This window comes from Dunckerocampus dactyliophorus, chromosome 8 (assembly GCF_027744805.1).
Source record: "Dunckerocampus dactyliophorus isolate RoL2022-P2 chromosome 8, RoL_Ddac_1.1, whole genome shotgun sequence".
NCBI lineage: Eukaryota > Metazoa > Chordata > Actinopteri > Syngnathiformes > Syngnathidae > Dunckerocampus > Dunckerocampus dactyliophorus.
Window position 1 is genome coordinate 13094654 of NC_072826.1, and position 20373 is coordinate 13115026.

Sequence of the window (20373 nt, forward strand, 5' to 3'; positions counted from 1 at the left end):
ATTCTGTCAATTTCTGCAGCACTCCCCAACACATTCAGTTAGTGTCATCATTGCATAATAGCTTCCTGTCTGTGCAGAATAGTTTCAGTTGTTTGGGTTAGTCATATTATGCAAGTAGACAGCTATTATCAATAACCGACAGGAGAAACGATTACATCATTGATATGATACATTTAGTTTGTGTTCGTGTGTGAGCAAATCGGGCCAATGTGGCCCACCAAAGTCCATTACTAATTGTCTAGTGTGACTTTGAAGTGACACACAATGGCCAACTCCAAATTTGTAGTTTTTATCAGCGTTCTGCAAGTCAGGTTAGGATAGAAGATGTGAAGTGTCAGCGCTCTGCCGTTTGAAATTTTGAAACACTTTTTCTCACTGCTAATCTGCAAATGGCTTTGTGGGTCTTGTGCCCACGATTGATGTTTCCTGCTGATGGCGCTCATACCCACTACTGATCAGATATTTCCAAGGGAACTCACCAGGGAACGTGTCAGTATATGATTCAGGCTTCGGTGGATGACAGACGCTCGTAAGAATAACTCATTAATCTTTATGCCGTCCCTCGGGCATTAATGCAATAACCGGGACAAAGTGGTAATGGAAAGTGCACAGATGAGCCATGCATTAATAATGTACTTTGTTTGATTTGGAGACAGTTGGATTGACAAGTGACCAAAGGGAAAGCTGGCGCTTCACTGTGTGGAAAAAATATTCCCAGTGTTTCCAAAAATGGTTGTTCTCTTGTAGTGGAAGCCGGACATCACAAAGAGGACTTTGATGGCGAAGAAAGAAGAATGTGTTTTTTTTTAAACCATAAAAATACAGTCTGAGAGAGGTGACGGAATTTTTTTTTTCATTTCATGGAACTTTAAATTCAATACATAGGATTTTTCTGTCAGCACGGCAACTGCATGCTTGTCACGCCAAAATGGTTGAGTGCAGCTGAGTCGTCGTCATTCAGGACAGGTTGTGACAATCACACAGCCTGGTCACAGTAAATTGGCCCCACTCTCACCGGTGTACGCCTATGTGTGTGTGTGTGTGTGTGTGTGTGTGACTGTATTTCATCATGAGCTAAAAGCCCAACCTGACCTTCAGCCTTCAGATGTCCAAGTCAAGTGTCAGGTCTCTGGTTTTAACAATGACGACAAAATCGAGTGCCCTTAGCCAGGCTCAGATTGACCTGGTCTCCGATAGCTGATGTTGCGCTAAATGTCTTTTGTTGCAGTCTGTTGGTTAGCTGGATTTGTGAGAATCCAACTATGTAATCTAATCTCTTTTGCCAAGATGCAATCTGATACGATTGTGTCAAAAATGAATGGACCGATCATCCCTTGCAGAAATGCAGGTGGCAGCTGGGGGGCGTGGTCTAGATGGCGGAAAAGCATGCTTGTTAGCGAGGATGGATTTACACTGCAGGCCTAAGAGCCCAATTCTGATTTAGTAACTATTTTCATCTAGTCTGATCTACTGAACAACTACATTAGTGTGAACATTGGGCAGCAACAACATGGAAATAAACAATAAAAAATATACTTACTTTTACTATTTGTTATTTTCTGTTGTCTTATATTCTTGTCCCTCGCCACTTTGAATTTCACGGCTTCCCTCTATCACGATAAAATATATGAATTGATATCATGCTGTAGCATGTTGGCCAAACAGTCACAGTCAGGAGATCGGGAAGACCTGGCTTCGAATCTCCGTTGGGCATTTCTGTGTGGAGTTTGCATGTACTCCCCATGCGTGCGTGGGTTTGTGAAGAAACCGGAGTAACCGGAGAAAAGCCGTGCACACACGGGAAGAACATGCAAACTCCACACAGAAATGCCCAACGGACATTCGATCTCCTGACTGTGACTGTGTGGGCAACATGCTAACCACTAGACCACTGTGCGGCCCCAAACAAATTCATTCATATTTAAGCAAATGTTACATATTTTGAACCTAAATTAAGCATTAAAGCATTAAAATGGCCAAATGAATACAAAAATAAAAATTTAATATAAAAAGCAGGGCTGTCAAAAATAGGGAATTGACGAGGTAACCAATTTGTTTCATTAATTACGTTAATGCGCATCTTGTCAAGCCACACCTCTCATTTTGACGGCAGATGGAAGCATAGTGTAGTGTCCCGACAGCGTTACACAGAGTCTGACACTCTTTATTCTGACCAGAACACAACAACAGCAATGCAGTTTCAACACCATATATGTGTCTCTAACGCACAAACACATCCCTAGTTCTCCTCGGAACAACATTTCTCATTGTCACAAGACCACTGCGAGATACATTCAAAGACGCAATAACATCGTTATTATGTATGTATTTGTGATCTACACAAACAGTAAGACAAAAAAAAAAACAACAATAAGCAGATATTCTTATTACTCACCAACGGAACTAACGTTACTGCGGAAGTACAATTTGATGCATTTATCATGATCGGAAACGCCAGAAAATACATCCACACTCCAAATATGTGAATTCGACTTCAATTAATAGGTGTCTTTGAATGCAACTCTTGATGGCGCGTAGTAACATGGTTAAAGTGTGTATCAAATGTTGTACTACTTTTAAAGAGACTAGTGTTAGGCAAATAAGATCTTCAGACATGTGTGCTATCTTTTAGCTTGAGTTAAATTTTCAGTTCATTTGGAGCTGTTAATACATACAAATTAGGGATCCTCCGATCAGGGTTTTATGCTGCCGATTCAGAGACCGATCATCCATGATCCGTCATTTTTGTTTTTTTTCATGGGGCCCAGAATTCCTGGCTGCACCCCTGCTATTGGCTGATATGAAAAAAGGAACCATAAAATCACCTTAATTTAGGCAAAACCACATTTGACTTACTTTTTCAAGAGAACATAAAGTGTATTACTCATGAAACTTCCAAAGGATGAGATGCCTTCTTTAAGGAAACTTTGGATGTGAGATCGATTACATTGGTGGAGCCCTAGCAGGACTTTCAGTAGCACGTAGGTGGGTGTCTTCCATCGCTGATAAAGGCTGGTCATCTGACGAACTCAATTATTTTTTGGGTTATTAGCTTAGCCTTCGGTCTGTCAAGCAAATATGGACAAGTGCTGTCCAGTTATTTGGCTGTGTTAGCTGCTGTTAACTGATGATCACACTCACCATACTCAGTCAAGTGCTTGTTCTTCAAATGCCGTATTAAATGAAAGCTTTTTGGCATATATATATATATATATATATATATATATATACATATAATAAAACTCTTGAATCTTGAATCTTGAATATACACAGTATATACACACACATATATGATTCTGCTCTGTCATTTATCTTTTTGTTAATTTATCTTTTTGTTCATAAAATACAGTAAAAATTGGCATATTTCACACATAGTTGCAAATGGTGATTAATCATGATTAATTCATTTGAAAACTGATTAATTGAGTTAAGTTTTTTAATCATTTGACAGCCCTAATAAAAATGCAAACTATAAGGCATTACACATTTTCCTGCATTTCACTGTGGCAATGCGTGTCATTTAGATGGCATGCCTGAAAAGGTTGAAGACTAGTTTAGGCGCTGTCTACACATAAGTTACACACTGGGCATGCAATTCGTGACCAAAAATTATGCACACTGGCATGAGACGCCACACTCCCGCACTTTACACTTCAGTCAAGTACTGTTTGCGTCTACTGTACGACATAGTACGCTGGATGCGCATTGTTCATGCATGGTTATGCATTGCCACCACCACTTCCCGGATCCGTGAAGCAGTCGTGGCATTATTTGTTCCCGCTTTGTCCCATGCATCAGCCCAACCTTCATTAATTCCTCTATTTGCAAGGGACCTGAACTCCATAGAGAACGCTCCCATTGCAGAACAGTAAGGTAAAATCTATATTATCTCGCAACTGCAGAAAGAGAATGCGGAAAGAGCAGGAAGAATGTATAAACTAGAAAAAAGAAGGCACAGACAGGGTAGGAGACAGAATTGTTGACAAGAAGACACTTGGACATTATGATCAGTTATGAACACAAATTCACAAGGAAGGTCCAAAAGGCTACAGAAATCAATTACAACCCTGCACGGTTTACACATACTTCACACCTATGACCAATTTACTCATTGGCACGTCTTTGTTTTTTACATTACCCACAATACCACGGTGAGCTGGCGTCGCCAAGCCATGGCGGAAAACAGGCACTGCACGCTTTCAAACACTTGGCTCTTGTTTGCAGTCATTAAAGAAACTCGTCATCTAAAGAAACTTGTCATCTGGTGTACACTGTCAAAACACAACTTCATTGATTTTGAAGTGATACAAAATACTTGTTAGATGAGGTCAAAGGAGTGCATTCCCTACCTTTCAAAAAATCACTTCATTCCACTATGTCAAAGCAAGACAGTTTAAACGGGGAAGGGATCTACGATGATGGCGTCAAAGTTCTCCTTTGCACATTTTTCCTTTGTTTGAAACAATCCTAAATGTTAAAACGGATTGCTTTTCATTTTATGGTCTAAGCAGGAAAACCATTGTTTTGGCAGGACAGCTACAGTAAGTGAGGAAAACTGCCAAGTGAGTTCATGTCCCCTGTCAGTGGTCAGAATCACAAGCTGACCCTCTCCAAATTGTAACAATTTTTTGTTACGTGCCAAAGCAAGAATTCTGTCAATTTCTGCAGCACTCCCCAACACATTCAGTTAGTGTCATCATTGCATAATAGCTTCCTGTCTGTGCAGAATAGTTTCAGTTGTTTGGGTTAGTCATATTATGCAAGTAGACAGCTATTATCAATAACCGACAGGAGAAACGATTACATCATTGATATGATACATTTAGTTTGTGTTCGTGTGTGAGCAAATCGGGCCAATGTGGCCCACCAAAGTCCATTACTAATTGTCTAGTGTGACTTTGAAGTGACACACAATGGCCAACTCCAAATTTGTAGTTTTTATCAGCGTTCTGCAAGTCAGGTTAGGATAGAAGATGTGAAGTGTCAGCGCTCTGCCGTTTGAAATTTTGAAACACTTTTTCTCACTGCTAATCTGCAAATGGCTTTGTGGGTCTTGTGCCCACGATTGATGTTTCCTGCTGATGGCGCTCATACCCACTACTGATCAGATATTTCCAAGGGAACTCACCAGGGAACGTGTCAGTATATGATTCAGGCTTCGGTGGATGACAGACGCTCGTAAGAATAACTCATTAATCTTTATGCCGTCCCTCGGGCATTAATGCAATAACCGGGACAAAGTGGTAATGGAAAGTGCACAGATGAGCCATGCATTAATAATGTACTTTGTTTGATTTGGAGACAGTTGGATTGACAAGTGACCAAAGGGAAAGCTGGCGCTTCACTGTGTGGAAAAAATATTCCCAGTGTTTCCAAAAATGGTTGTTCTCTTGTAGTGGAAGCCGGACATCACAAAGAGGACTTTGATGGCGAAGAAAGAAGAATGTGTTTTTTTTTAAACCATAAAAATACAGTCTGAGAGAGGTGACGGAATTTTTTTTTTCATTTCATGGAACTTTAAATTCAATACATAGGATTTTTCTGTCAGCACGGCAACTGCATGCTTGTCACGCCAAAATGGTTGAGTGCAGCTGAGTCGTCGTCATTCAGGACAGGTTGTGACAATCACACAGCCTGGTCACAGTAAATTGGCCCCACTCTCACCGGTGTACGCCTATGTGTGTGTGTGTGTGTGTGTGTGTGTGACTGTATTTCATCATGAGCTAAAAGCCCAACCTGACCTTCAGCCTTCAGATGTCCAAGTCAAGTGTCAGGTCTCTGGTTTTAACAATGACGACAAAATCGAGTGCCCTTAGCCAGGCTCAGATTGACCTGGTCTCCGATAGCTGATGTTGCGCTAAATGTCTTTTGTTGCAGTCTGTTGGTTAGCTGGATTTGTGAGAATCCAACTATGTAATCTAATCTCTTTTGCCAAGATGCAATCTGATACGATTGTGTCAAAAATGAATGGACCGATCATCCCTTGCAGAAATGCAGGTGGCAGCTGGGGGGCGTGGTCTAGATGGCGGAAAAGCATGCTTGTTAGCGAGGATGGATTTACACTGCAGGCCTAAGAGCCCAATTCTGATTTAGTAACTATTTTCATCTAGTCTGATCTACTGAACAACTACATTAGTGTGAACATTGGGCAGCAACAACATGGAAATAAACAATAAAAAATATACTTACTTTTACTATTTGTTATTTTCTGTTGTCTTATATTCTTGTCCCTCGCCACTTTGAATTTCACGGCTTCCCTCTATCACGATAAAATATATGAATTGATATCATGCTGTAGCATGTTGGCCAAACAGTCACAGTCAGGAGATCGGGAAGACCTGGCTTCGAATCTCCGTTGGGCATTTCTGTGTGGAGTTTGCATGTACTCCCCATGCGTGCGTGGGTTTGTGAAGAAACCGGAGTAACCGGAGAAAAGCCGTGCACACACGGGAAGAACATGCAAACTCCACACAGAAATGCCCAACGGACATTCGATCTCCTGACTGTGACTGTGTGGGCAACATGCTAACCACTAGACCACTGTGCGGCCCCAAACAAATTCATTCATATTTAAGCAAATGTTACATATTTTGAACCTAAATTAAGCATTAAAGCATTAAAATGGCCAAATGAATACAAAAATAAAAATTTAATATAAAAAGCAGGGCTGTCAAAAATAGGGAATTGACGAGGTAACCAATTTGTTTCATTAATTACGTTAATGCGCATCTTGTCAAGCCACACCTCTCATTTTGACGGCAGATGGAAGCATAGTGTAGTGTCCCGACAGCGTTACACAGAGTCTGACACTCTTTATTCTGACCAGAACACAACAACAGCAATGCAGTTTCAACACCATATATGTGTCTCTAACGCACAAACACATCCCTAGTTCTCCTCGGAACAACATTTCTCATTGTCACAAGACCACTGCGAGATACATTCAAAGACGCAATAACATCGTTATTATGTATGTATTTGTGATCTACACAAACAGTAAGACAAAAAAAAAAACAACAATAAGCAGATATTCTTATTACTCACCAACGGAACTAACGTTACTGCGGAAGTACAATTTGATGCATTTATCATGATCGGAAACGCCAGAAAATACATCCACACTCCAAATATGTGAATTCGACTTCAATTAATAGGTGTCTTTGAATGCAACTCTTGATGGCGCGTAGTAACATGGTTAAAGTGTGTATCAAATGTTGTACTACTTTTAAAGAGACTAGTGTTAGGCAAATAAGATCTTCAGACATGTGTGCTATCTTTTAGCTTGAGTTAAATTTTCAGTTCATTTGGAGCTGTTAATACATACAAATTAGGGATCCTCCGATCAGGGTTTTATGCTGCCGATTCAGAGACCGATCATCCATGATCCGTCATTTTTGTTTTTTTTCATGGGGCCCAGAATTCCTGGCTGCACCCCTGCTATTGGCTGATATGAAAAAAGGAACCATAAAATCACCTTAATTTAGGCAAAACCACATTTGACTTACTTTTTCAAGAGAACATAAAGTGTATTACTCATGAAACTTCCAAAGGATGAGATGCCTTCTTTAAGGAAACTTTGGATGTGAGATCGATTACATTGGTGGAGCCCTAGCAGGACTTTCAGTAGCACGTAGGTGGGTGTCTTCCATCGCTGATAAAGGCTGGTCATCTGACGAACTCAATTATTTTTTGGGTTATTAGCTTAGCCTTCGGTCTGTCAAGCAAATATGGACAAGTGCTGTCCAGTTATTTGGCTGTGTTAGCTGCTGTTAACTGATGATCACACTCACCATACTCAGTCAAGTGCTTGTTCTTCAAATGCCGTATTAAATGAAAGCTTTTTGGCATATATATATATATATATATATATATATATATACATATAATAAAACTCTTGAATCTTGAATCTTGAATATACACAGTATATACACACACATATATGATTCTGCTCTGTCATTTATCTTTTTGTTAATTTATCTTTTTGTTCATAAAATACAGTAAAAATTGGCATATTTCACACATAGTTGCAAATGGTGATTAATCATGATTAATTCATTTGAAAACTGATTAATTGAGTTAAGTTTTTTAATCATTTGACAGCCCTAATAAAAATGCAAACTATAAGGCATTACACATTTTCCTGCATTTCACTGTGGCAATGCGTGTCATTTAGATGGCATGCCTGAAAAGGTTGAAGACTAGTTTAGGCGCTGTCTACACATAAGTTACACACTGGGCATGCAATTCGTGACCAAAAATTATGCACACTGGCATGAGACGCCACACTCCCGCACTTTACACTTCAGTCAAGTACTGTTTGCGTCTACTGTACGACATAGTACGCTGGATGCGCATTGTTCATGCATGGTTATGCATTGCCACCACCACTTCCCGGATCCGTGAAGCAGTCGTGGCATTATTTGTTCCCGCTTTGTCCCATGCATCAGCCCAACCTTCATTAATTCCTCTATTTGCAAGGGACCTGAACTCCATAGAGAACGCTCCCATTGCAGAACAGTAAGGTAAAATCTATATTATCTCGCAACTGCAGAAAGAGAATGCGGAAAGAGCAGGAAGAATGTATAAACTAGAAAAAAGAAGGCACAGACAGGGTAGGAGACAGAATTGTTGACAAGAAGACACTTGGACATTATGATCAGTTATGAACACAAATTCACAAGGAAGGTCCAAAAGGCTACAGAAATCAATTACAACCCTGCACGGTTTACACATACTTCACACCTATGACCAATTTACTCATTGGCACGTCTTTGTTTTTTGTTATGCTGGTATTCTGAGTGGACAGCAAAGTAAAAATTTCATTGTACAGGGAAACGTGTTTCTTTACTGTGCACACAAGAAACACTTTGAATCTTGAATTGGCAAACAAAATTGCAAAATGCGTGCAAGTGTAAACTAGGCTAAAGGCATTGATGATATGTACTGTATTATTGTACACTGGTCGCTAGATGTCAGTCATGTTGCTGGAATGTTCAGTGAGGCACACAAGCATTATCTCACAACAGGCACAATAATCCCTAATAAAAACACCGACTACTGTTATGGCGGTTATATCCAAAGAACTGTAGGCCTCACTTGCCTCAGTTGAGGTCAGTTTTCATGACTCCACCATAAAAAAGACGCTGGGCAAAAACAGCCTGCATGGCAGCGTTCCAAGACAAGAAACCACTGCTGAACAAAAAGAATATTAAGGCTCGTCTCAATTTTGCCAGAAAACATCTTGATGAGCCCCAAGACCTTTGGGAAGATTCTCTGTGGTCTGACGAGAAAAAAGTTAAAAGTTGAACTTTTTGAAACGTTTGTGTCTCTCATTACATCTGGCATAAAAGCATTTCAGAAAAAGAACATCATACCAGCAGTAAAATATGGTGGTGGTAGTGTGATGGTCTGGGTCTGTTTTGCTGCTTAAGGACCCGGAAGACTTGCTGTGATAAATGGAACCATGAATTCTGCAGTGTACCAAAAAATCCTGAAGGAGAATGTCCGGCCATCAGTTTGTGACCTCAAGCTGAAACGAACTTGGGTTCTGCAGCAGGACAACGATCCAAAACACACTACCAAGTTCACCTCTGAATGGCTGAAGAAGAAAAAATAAAATAAGACTTTGCAGTGGCCAAGTCAAAGTCCCGACCTGAATCCTACTGAGATGGTGTGACATGACCTTAACAAGACATGCTGGAAAAGCCTCCAATGTGGCTAAATTGCAACAATTCTGCAAAGATGAGTGGGCCAAAATTCCTCCACAGTGCTGTAAGAGAGTCATGGCGAGTTGTAGCAAACATTTGGCTGCATTTATTGCTGCTAAGGGTGACCCAACCAGTTATTAAGTTTAGGAGGCAATCACTTTTTCCACACAGAGCCATGTAGGTTTCAGATTTTTTTCTCCCTGAATAATAAAAAGTTTCATTTAAAAACTGCATTTTGTCTCAGTTGTGTTGTCATTGACCAATATTTTAATTTGTTTTGATGATCTGAAACATGCAGCCAAAAAAAAAAAAAATGGAAGGGAGCAAAAACTTTTTCACACCACTGTATTTATGTTTTAAATGGCATATTTATTCTTATTATGTATACTTTATTGGGTAATCCAAGTGTAAAGGTGACAATAAAGGTGTTTTTATGTCTAGAGGGCTTAACTGTATTTAGAGTGCGTAAAAATTTTTTTTTTTTGTTCTAACTACAAAAACATTAAATTTATAAATAAGGAATCCTACTTGATGAAAATTCACTTATCATGGTTGGGTCTGGAACCAATTACCTGAGATAAACTTGGGACTTGAGACTTGACAGTCCTGCACTACTTAAAGAAAAAACTGTGAGCTCTCAGTGAGATATTTCCAATTTCCATGCAGTCGGTAGTGCAGCAGAAGTGAAAGCAAAAATAAGTAGCATAGACGCTCACACAACAGCATTTTTATCATAACTGACTGGATGGATCATGTGAGACGCACACAACTTTCGTTCTTCCACAGTGGATTCAATCATACCAAACAGCTGCTATTTCCGTTTTAACAGAACGTCCATGTGCTCGCCATAATGTCAAGGTAGCTCCAAGGATGCTAAATCATATAAGCAAAAATATAGCCGCAAATATGAGCACTTGCAAAGTGAAATTTCCAATGGACATAACTAACTTATGCTCTTTCCCGAGTGTTGCCAGTTAAATTTGCATTTCTGGAATGTGGCATTTGAATCTTTGAGAGATTCCTGGCAAGAATACAGAACAAAAAACACAGGAGAAGCGTATTGTGCTGCAGGAAGGCTAAGACACGCTCACTTGGGTTGGCGTCAGAATACGCTGAGCCGATTTCGACAAGAGCTGCAAATATTCCAGAGTATTGACACCTTCAGGGGCTGAGGGTGTGAAATTCAAATTTGAAGAGTGATGGTGTTCGAAAAAACAACACAGACTCATATCACAAAAGTTCTCAAGAGACAGATGTGCCTCACATGCGCCAGTGCTCGGTACATACATTTCCATGACAAAGTCATCACTTAAAATTTCATGTCGTCAAAATATGCGCTGCCTTAAATTTACAGTTACATCATGTAAATATATTTTACTGGAGGCTCTACCACACTTGCATTTTGTCTTAGGTGGCGACAGTGACAGGAGGCAAATGGGTTGTTTACTTACAACATGACTCAAGTATTAAGTAAACTACCCCTTTTCCCTCATAATGAGCTGAGAATAAGCCTTAGCCTCATTGGAAATGTCCATTTTAATTCTTGTGTGCAGCAATGAAATTATACTTGTTGATGTGAAACCTCCTGACTACAATTTTTGATATAACAACCTGTTTGTTTTTTTTTAACAGGCAGGTGTCACATTCCATGTAACGGGGCAGACACCAGGTTTGGTTTTCCTTGTTTCCACTTTGATTTCCTGTTTAGGACTCTTACGTAGTACTTTCATTTCCTGTTGTGGTACCATAAGCGGCGCCTTTACTTTCTGTTTAGAGAGGTGTCAGCGCACGATTTGCTACGTTGATCATTAAAGTCGTCCTACACAATTTCACGGCTTCACTTTCCATCCATCCATTTTCTATACCGCTTCTTCTCTTAACGGTCGCGGGGGCATGCTGGAGGCTATCCCAGCTGACTTCGGGCGACAGGCGGGGTACACCCTGGACTGGTCGCCAGCCAATCGCAGGGCACGGCTTCACTCTATTTTCAAAAAATATCTGAATTAATAAATCATGCTATTTCAGGGTTGAATACACCTACTAGTAAAAAAAAAAAAAGTATGCATAGTTAAGCAAATTTTAAGTATTTCTTGCCTAAATGAAAAATTTTCAAGCATAAAAATGGGTAAATTAACTAAAATACAAATATAAGGCATTAAGAAGATGCATTCAATGCAGTATTCTACACAGGTCACGAGAGGTGTCACAAGATCTTGCAAGATTAAAACAAGATTTCTTGTTCAGAAAAAAATGTCCCATGGGCACTAGGCCTGGGACAATAATAAATGAATTAATTAATCACACTATAAATAAAAATGAACTGGATAATTTTGCCAGCCTCACTACATTGCCATGTGCATGTGTGTTGTTTTCCTCGCCTCCGAACAGGCAGTTAAGAGGGTTCACGCCATGCCTTGGCGTGTTTGTTCCATAGAACAACGGCATGAACTGAGTGAGCCCTTTTGTTAGTGATACAGTCTCTGTCTCGGTGGGTGGAGGCGGGCCGGTAGCATACGCACACAGTGCAGAAGAGTGTAACGTAGTAGAAATGTAATTAATAGATTGCAAATATATAGTCCAATACTTTTTATATTTTGTCATTGTACTTTTCTTAAAATTTAAATATTGCCTTGTCTCTTTCTCGCAGACTCAATCTCGTGCATCGTCGAGTGTCTCGTGGCACCCCTATTGGTCACTATAGGTGTTAGGTTAAACATACACACACCAGCGTAAACAGGGTTTCTATGCTCCAACTGCAAAAACATAACATAACATAACAGGCAGGTTTACTTTCACGGATGTTGCATATTTTGGTAAAACTCTACACATGAACAATACAATGGGTAAAACAAAATCATACCTGTCAAAACTTAGTGATTAGTGATAAGGATGGCGGCCCAGCATCTCATCAAGCTAGTTTGACCCAGGTAAAGTATTATCCAGATTGTGCAAATGGCACAAATAACATGGGAAACCCTATTTAACATGTTCAGGTAATGTAAAATTTGGAAAAGTCGCATTTTTTAAAAAACAGTGTCGAAGCTGACAGCGCCAAGAAACCACGCAATTTAAGGATGCAGAGGCAAAATTCAAGGCAGTTGAAGCAAACTGCAAAATAAAATGGAGCAGCACCCTACTTCAGCTGTCCAATTTTAATTGCATCGTTAGCTGTCATCCACATACTGTACATCCATATCATATACATACACACACATACACGGGTGGAGCGGGCTTGAACTGTCTGGAACTGATGGCCATTTTTATAAACTTCCCTTGTCATCCATCCCCAAATGTTCTCTATGGGATTTAAATCAGGGGAACATGCAGGATGGTCCAAAAGAGTGATGTTATTCTCCCTGAAGAAGTCCTTCGTCAAGCGAGCATTGTGAACCGCAGCGTTGTCCTGTTGAAAAAGCCAGCTGTTACCACACAGACGAGGGCCCTGAGACATGAGGGATGCCCGCTGCAACATCTGCACGTAAGCACCCGCCGTTTGACGACCCTGCACCACCTGAAGCTCCAGTGTTCCACTGAATGAAAAAGCATCAGGTGATAAACAACCTATTTCAGTTTTTTTGGGGGGGTTTAAATTACAAGTTCCAAAGGTTTTTTGTCTCACTCCCCCTTCTTGCTTTTGCATATTGTAGCTCTGCTTAAAACCTCACTAAGATCCAAATGTGCAAAATGCTAATTCTAGCAATTTTTCAACTGGTCTTAAGATTTTGATCAGGAGTGTTTATGGGGCAAGAAAACAATTCACATGGACACAATGGACATTTCAACGCCAACATGCAAAAGCATCACCTAAGATTTTTACAGTCAACTAGTGCTAAGAAGAAAGCTGCCCTGCACAGTCATTCAATTCACTGATGGCTGATTTTGGAAGAGCAAGCAACCTAGACTGCTCAGTGTGGAGTGCGAGACGCTCCTCAGCACAGCCTCCATTATGATTCATGAAAGAAGGAGCAGACTTATGAAGGCTAGTACTGTGTGTTATTGTACATTTTTTAGTGAATGTTATTTGTATGTAAAATTATACTAACTTAACATTGCATCTCATTTTTTTGCTATGTCATCGAGCTACAGGCCACAAAGAGTATGGAGTATCTCATTGTGCACAGGAATTATAATTCCTTACTCATTTGTTTTAAAGGAAAACTGCACTTTTTTGGGAATTTTGCCCATCATCCACAGTCCTTATGAAAGACATGAACACATATGTCTCTCTTTTGCGTTCTAACACTATAAAAACAGATAAAAAGAGAAAACTCATTACAGCACTTACTTTTTCCACCTCTAAAGTTGTCTGAAAATGTCTCCAAAAAGCACCAACAACACTCCATTTACATACAATGAGACAAGCATATTAACCAAGCTACAGTGACATTGTTATTATTATTATTAACATTGTTGCGCCGATCGAACTATACTCCTGGCGCATTGACACTTAGCCATACCACACCAAGTAGCTACTAGCCGCCTAATAACAAGCTTCACCACAGACTCACACCACGACCAAAATCGTAAGGATACATATTCAAGATGCCGCCAGTGCTGTTGTGTTTTTATTTTTGAGTTTGTTATGTTAACGCTATGTGTAGGTGCTCGTTTCTATGCAGTTATGTACAATTAATGCGCCAAGAAAGAACGTTCCGGTGATGAACAAAATACACAAGATAATGTAAGTATTAGATTTCAACATGAATGCATCTGTTCCTACATGATCACAGCATGTATGTAAACGTATAAAACATTGTTGGAGATTTTTGGAGGTGTTTTAATAGCGGTCTTTATAGGCGGCATATGTGGATCCCATTACATGCAGTAAAAGAGAAAGAAGAGAAAGAAATATGTGTTCGTGTCTCACATAAGGATTGTGGATGATGGGGAAAATTCCCCCAAAAAATGCAGTTTTCCTTTAAGACTCAGATATAAACTTTCACACAGATATCAGGCCATCTCTAGTGAGAAGTAGTACAGAGCTTTCCAGCTCAACAGCCATGTAAAAATCCTTCCACGTCGAAAGAAAGGATGGGATGAGTAAATGGAGAGGGTTATGTGTCAAACACATAAAACTCATTCAGACATCAATGGAAGATAAGAAGTCAAGAAATTCCTGATGGAAAAGTGTCATCGAGACATACAGTAGCATATCTTCCAAATGTTTCTTGAGGGATGAACGACACTCTTCCAAGTGAGCATGTGCTCTTAGAGACAGCAGCATTCAATGGGGTTGAGTAGTCGTGACCGTGAAGGCCACAGCACAAGACTTTCATCATTTTCGCAGTCAAAGTGTGCAGTGACCCCTCCTGACCTATGGATGTGTTGCCTTATTTAATTGTTTTCAGGTTTCTGTCACCCATTTCTAACACACCAGTGAGGCTTTAAGGAACAACATAAACAAGTGAGCAGTGTTTTACATTGCATCTCACATATTCTATTCATTTATAATCAAAGTAATCGCAGTTTTCAAATTAATGTAATGATTAATCACAATTTGCAACAGCCTGAAATATGGAAATTTTTACTGTATTTTATTAACAGAAAAATAAATGGCAGGACACGATTATACACTCCTGATCAAAATTTTAAGACCAGCTAGAAAATTGAAAGAATTTACATTTTGCACTGTTGGACCTTAAGGAGGTTCTAATAAAGCTTCAAAATGAAAAAAAGAAGAAATGGGAGTAAGACAAAACATTTTTCGAGTCAGCAATTTCTTGCAAACAAGCATTAACGTGAAATAGGCTGTTCATCAACTGATCAAAAGTTTAACACCCCAGCTTTGAAATGTAAAAATCTTTGCAAAAATGTGTATTCAATGCAATTTTCTGTTAGGTATTCACACTGTCATGACCTCTGGCAAAAAAAGCTTTCTCTCTTTGAACGCAGTTGGATTGCTAAGCTGCATTAGCAAGGCCTCTCGCAGAACGCCATTGCTGCTAAGGTTAGACGCAGAGAAGAAAGTCATTTTAAACTTCTTAAAAGATCCTGAGGGTTATGGAACAAAAAAGTCATGTGGTAGACCTGAAAAAAAAGTCACAAGCCCTAAAAAGGAGGATCCAATTGGCTGTCCGTCAAGACACGGGGCAATCCTTGACCCAAATTAAGGTTTTTACTGGTGCCAAGTGCAGTCCAATGACCATCAGAGCAGAAAATATCTTCAAAGGCCTCGTCTCCTTCAATGCCACAGAATTGCCCGTAGGTAATTTGCACGAGAGCAGCAAACATGAGATATTGAAAGGTGGAAGAAAGTTTTACTGTCTGATGAGAAAAAAATTTAACCTTGACAGTCCTGATGGCTTCCAACATTACTGGAATGACAAGGAGATCCCACCTGAGATGTTTTCAACATAGCACAGTGGAGGGGGCGGCATCATGATCTGGGGTGCTTTTTCCTTCAATTGAATAATGGAGCTTCAGGTTGTGCAGGGGCGTCAAACGGAACCTGGGGTCAAGTTGCAGGGGGAATCCCTCATGACTGAAGGCCCTCTTCTATGAGGTAATTACTGGCTTTTTCATCTGGACAGTGCTGCAGTTCACAATGCCTGCCTGACAAAGGACTACTTCCAGAGGAATAATCTCACTCTTTTGGACCATCCTGCGTGTTCCCCTGATCTAAATCCATTGACAACATTTGGGGATGGTTGGCAAGGGAAGTCTACGCTCATCACGACAGGATGTACAAAAATCAATAGAGAACCTATGATTTGGTTTCCATTTCCAGGGATTTCTTATTATTGAACAAACTTTTGAACAAATTTTAAGTTCTTTTTTGCTTTTATTTTTTATATTTTCACTGTAACAGTGAAATTAATATATTAATATAATGTAAAAAATGTAATTTGATTATTATTAACATTGTACAAGATTAACATTAGCTTGGTATTCTAGATCAGTGATCCCCAACCCCCGGCACCGGTACCGTCATTTGGTACCGGGCCGCACAGAAAGAAAAAAACATATAATTATATGTTTTATTTTGAAAAGTGGCCGGATTCTCTCTGTCACATCCGTCTCACTTGACGCATGTCCATTGTGCGTGTGCTAACTTTCTCTCGACTGCCTTGTATTTTTAGCATTTTTCTTTCACCTCATGTTTGGTCTTAAATGCTGATACTATGTGGGAATGCATAAGGTAAGTTTTCATGACTTATTGAGTGCTAATTCATTAATATTCATCAATATTCATGCTAGCACACTGCCTTTTACCACACACGTCAAACAGTGATACTTTCAATGTGATGTTGTTCATGTCTTAGTTTTACACAATACATAATAAATAAGATAAATTAGATTGCTATAATGCACGACCCCCCCACCCCCCGGTCCACGGGAGATTTGTGGGAACACAAGCCGGTCCGTGTGTCAAAAAAGGTTGGGGACCACTGTTCTAGATCATGCTCTGCCTGTGCTGCACTTTGCTTTAAATGCTGTCTTACAAGAAAGATCAAATGTCCTGAGAGGATGACAAGTGGAGTTTTCAGCCAGAGGTGTGATTCAGTCCCATTCAAAGCTTAAATATAGCCACAGCAATTTGGCTAGATGGAGAAGGAGAGGGGGACGTGAAGGGAACATAACCACTCACTCGGTTGAATTCCTTTTGCAAAACCTCAAGTGCACACACACACACACACACACACACACACACACACACACACACACACTACCTCAAATACGGCCTCTGATTGGATGATTGACAACTGCAGCGCATGCGCGCCACGCTGCTGGAATGGAGAACGCCACTCCAACAGGCTGCAAGATGGAGGAGAGAAGAGAGGAAGTAAAGCGAGGATTCAAGCTTTGCTGATTTATGGCGGCAGGTGAGCGGCAAGGCACACAAGTGACACTGATGCACAAGGACATCGGGACACAGAGGGCGGATCCAGCAGCGAGTGGCAGCACTGACATGCCCCTTCAGTCCACCTCCTTTCTCCTGAGAAAGAAAGCTGCTCAATGATAGTCAGCTCATCCACTTGTGGCCACAAAAAAGCCATAATGAGAGTGGAAACCGTCAAGTTAGGAGACTGTGGACTATGGCGGTATCACGGTATTTTTGTCAGTCATTCAGTGTCATGGTAGTGAGTTGGAGACTATTTTTCTTATTTTATTAGGTTTTTCTTCCCGCTTTTATTTCCATTGGCCTGATAGGACTCGCATTAACCACGACACTATGAGGGCACAAATCTTCCTCAGTTTAAAACAAATAGAGCTATTTAAAACGAGCATTGTTTCATCTGCTACATTCATTATGTCGGACGCAGACAATAAGCTTTCACCGCTGTTTGATCGCCTTGTTTTCAGCCATTTCATGTCTTTATACAACACACCATGCACACTTACATTTTTACAGCTAAATGGTTAATCGAGACGAAACAAACACTCATGCATGCACATGTCAATGTATCGAGGCCGGCAAAATTGTCGACTGTCAGTGAAGGTTTTATGATGGTGACTGTTTGGACTCTGAAACAACTAATGTCAATGAGGAATTAAGCTTTCAAAGTCGACCAGTGTCACCGAAGAGATGAGGAATGAGCTTGACATGGGGTTGGGGTGTTGCTGGGAAGGAGCACCCTGTACATCAGCTGTGTGTGACGTGGGTCATGTCTGCACTAAAAAAAAAAACAATCAGCCAGAACACACACACAGGCACGGTGTTCTCACAGGTTTGAATACACTTCAGTTGAGTCAGTCACCATAAAAAAGGTGCTTTACCACACTAGTCCTGTGCTTGACGCAAAATAATGAGTATGTGTTTTGTCTGCTTTTCCCTTTCATGCCATTCATCAAAGCTTAATATTGGGCTGCCAAAATTCTGCACCGTTTTTTGGAACAGGCCTCTTCTAAAACACAGAATTAAAGCATACCTTGAGCAATTGTGTGGGCAAAGCAACCCCACCAAGTTCTTGAAGCATTTAGAGTGTATGCAGCCTGGAGCCGTTGAACTGATGGCATAAGTGTTGAATTATTTTCTGCCTTTTCTACTCACATTATGAAAAGTTAATGCAAGAATGCATGAATTTCTTTTGTTTTGGTACACTTTAATAATGCAACAGCGGCTGATTTGATCTTTGACCCAAGCTCACTGAAGCAGCCCAAACTAATCCCAAACATTTTTTTTTATTGGATCGCAGATTGTCAGAGTGAAATGCTGTAGGCTATTTTGTTAATGATAAAGCAGGCACGTGTTTTGAGATGTTTGCTGCAATAAATTCATGTCTGCTGTATTGTTCATCATTAATTTATGTTAAAGGTATACTGTACATCCATGTGAGGGCCATACATGAGGAACCAAATTTTGACCTTGAGCTGAAACCTGCTCTAAAGCATCTCTGATCAAATATTAAAAATCTAAAGGGTTCTTGCTCTGACAAACAATTACCTCCACCGAGCGCAAAGCACAAGAATTTTTGCTGCATTTTTTCGACTTGGAGACAAGGACAACCCTTCCAGAAGTGATTCAAATGCAGTAATAGTTTCATACTGTACAAGTGTAAGACAAAAGAGCAGAAAATACTTTTGCTGTGAAGTTGCTGGCATGAAGACAACATCGGCCTTAATTGACTCAATTTCATTTGACTGCACTATCAGTGGCTGTAATTTGGAGAAAAGAACAAAGCTCTCAAGTGGGAATCCATTTATTCATCGACACCTCTCTGCTCACACGGGATGAACGGTGAAAAGTCCTCCCAGTGCACGGTCACAAAGATATGATCTCAAGAACCCTCCCGGGCCACCAGGAGAGGCTGCCATTGTTTGGGGGACACTCTGCCTTGATGAAGTCCAAATGGGTTGTTATTAGAAAAGGAAGATAAAGCAGCGGCAGCAGCAGGAGCAGCAGCAGCAGCATCGGGCTGAAGTATGAAATTTGAAGTGTGTATTGTGTGCTACTGCAGACGCTCTACAAGAGGATATTAATGAACTGTTGTCACACGTCGGCTGTGAGGATTCAACCCCACGTACTCGCTCTGTTTGCAGTGTGCAGCTTGTGATGTGCAGCCTGACTACAGAGCATCGCTCACGGCCAGACAGGCAGGGACCGACTGTGTACAGGGGGTCCCCGCTGCAGACTTTTGACTGTCCCTTACCGAGCCTCTTTGTTTGAGATGCACGTTTGCATTTGTCAAAGAAGTGAATCTGCCTTGTACAGTGTTACGTAGACCAGATACAAGGAAATAAAAACTACACTGAGCATGTTTGTGTGAAGAAAGAGACCACCTAATGGCCCCCCTACAATCTGCCGATGCTGCACCCTTGGTTGTGTCAGAATAGTTTGCAACCTGTCACCCCATCACAATCACAATGCAACCACACTTGCAGAATTGGTTGTATTATCCTGCAAGAATTTTCAGTCTTTTACATCTCCAGAAAAAAAAATGTGATAAGTATTAATTCCACTGTAACATGAAAGACGGTGTAGAAATTAGTTTAGTTCCGGTCTCCATAATAGTAGCAACCTGCATCCCATTGAAGGGGTACTGAAAATTTCAGGCCAGATATTTTGGGACCCCCAATCAATCAATCCCGCCCATCCTCAATAGTGTCACATCCTATCCCAGCTGACATTGCGTGAGAGGTACGGTATTTCCCTGGAGTGGCTGGACGGGTTGCCAGTCAGTCACAGGACACATATAAACAAACAACCATTTACACTCACACCTTT

General features: G+C 40.5%; 1 protein-coding gene across 3 annotated transcripts in view; it reads right to left on the reverse strand.

The window, feature by feature from the left end:
* arhgef10la (Rho guanine nucleotide exchange factor (GEF) 10-like a) overlaps window positions 1-20373 on the reverse strand; it is a 155259-nt gene that overhangs the window by 70969 nt on the left and 63917 nt on the right. The window lies entirely within an intron of this gene.